Raw genomic sequence first — 1,930 nt, forward strand, 5'->3', positions numbered from 1 at the left:
CTGTAGATAAAAAAATGAGCACTCCAAATTTTGTTGTCACAACTCAGAACTAGTATCGATTAATATATTAATCTAAGTAGTAACAATAATAATAAAGTCAAGGTCATAGATTGAGGTCTGACTTAGCAGAACCTGAGTGCTATTTCGTGCACATTCACGTTTCCAAATGTCGCTGTTTCACCGAACCACAGGCCCAACAACTCCCGCAGTCGTAGGCGAGAATAAAGAGCCTTCCTTTCTGTTCTCTCACGTTGCCACAAATAACCCGTGAATTCGAATCTCAGGCTCTCACACACAGTTTGGGTCCGATAGGAGAACGAGAGAAATGGGTAACATTAAGAACGAAAATTCATTGCTTGAAGATCTCATTGAGAAGGCGGGTGGGTGTGCTGTCACTGATGGAGGCTTCGCCACCCAGCTCGAACGACATGGGGCTGCCATTAACGATCCTCTCTGGAGCGCTCTCTGTTTGATCAAAAATCCTCATCTCATCAAGAAGGTCCTCTCTCTCTCTCTTCCCCTGTATGCCCCTATTTCTGCTTCATCGTTTTTATTTTACATTTCTGCTTTGTTCTCAATCTCTGATTGGAAATGGGCTTGTTTATCTAGGTTCATTTGGAATACTTGGAGGCGGGTGCGGATATATTGGTGACTTCTTCTTACCAGGTAGGTTTTTGACTCTGCATTGACAGTGTTGGCCTTGATTTATTTGTTCTGTTTTCCTTTATTGTAAGAAGAAATCAAGATCATACGAAACTGTAAGGAAAAAAATCTGTTTTCTGGAGTGTTTGATGGCCAACAAAATTTGCATGGTAAAGACGTGTTTGTGAAGTAATATATTCATTATGTATCTGCTCTTTTGATGACTCTGCAATGTCTCCATGATTTTCTTGTTAGAGCGGTATTTCTTAACTAATACGAGAATTGACTGCCTGTAATTTTCTATTCAATGTGAATGGTATAGGCTTATATGGCATGAATAGAGGAGATATATCCTCGTTTACATGTATGTTATGTTATTAGAATCGAGGATCGAGTAATCTTTAGCCATATACTGAATCATGCTGCAAGAATGTGCTTGCATTATCTACTTACGTTGCTCGAAGAGGCCTAAACTGATGTGTGAAATCTTTATGACCTGAATGAAGTAAATGCACATAGTTTTCTTAAAAATTTCTCTGTAATTCTAGGCCACCCTTCCCGGGTTTGTGTCCAAGGGACTGTCCATCCAAGAAGGGGAACTACTGCTGGAGAGAAGTGTCAAATTGGCCATTGAGGCTCGTGACAGTTTTCTGGAATTCCATTAAGAAAAGTTCTGGACATAACTATAGAAGGGCTTTTGGTTGCAGCCTCCATTGGAAGCTATGGAGCTTATCTTGCTGATGGCTCTGAATACAGGTGCTTTTGTGCTCTTTTATAAACTCGACAGTTTGCTTCTGATCAATGCTTTTCAGCAATTAGTTTGGGTAGTTTTATATAATGAGAGAATTTAGAGATGCCGTTCTTTTCATACAGCGGTTGCTATGGACCACATGTTACGTTGGAGAAGTTAAAGGAATTTCACCGCCGCAGATTGCAAGTTCTTGTCGAGGCTGGTCCAGATTTACTTGCCTTTGAAACTATTCCAAACAAACTTGAAGCTAACGTATGTTCTTCCTCCACTCAATAGCTTTCTTTGGGTAATGTACATTGCAGTAAAGTAAATATAAATGACATGCATATAGAAATTCTCGCCAACTGAAAGTATTCAATAATGAAGTGTAGAATTCAATGGTGGTTCACAAGACTAATGAAATGCTGATTTTATCTAAGCTGCACTGCAGCATTCATTTCAATTCACAGAGCAAAAATCCATATTATGTAAAACAGCAAGATTGTCACTCTTATGTTGAGCATCCTTGAACTTGCAATGACCAAGAGAAGGAAAAAG

At 39.4% G+C, this 1,930-nt stretch overlaps 1 pseudogene; it reads left to right on the forward strand.

Moving 5' to 3' along the window:
* The first annotated feature begins 318 nt into the window (after nt 1-318).
* On the forward strand, nt 319-1,645 carry LOC114725822 (homocysteine S-methyltransferase 1-like; annotated as a pseudogene).
* Nucleotides 1,646-1,930: the final 285 nt, after the last annotated feature.

The sequence above is a fragment of the Neltuma alba genome, unplaced genomic scaffold (assembly GCF_004799145.2).
Source record: "Neltuma alba isolate B1F8T4 unplaced genomic scaffold, ASM479914v2 tig00012282_pilon, whole genome shotgun sequence".
NCBI classification, from domain to species: Eukaryota; Viridiplantae; Streptophyta; class Magnoliopsida; order Fabales; family Fabaceae; genus Neltuma; species Neltuma alba.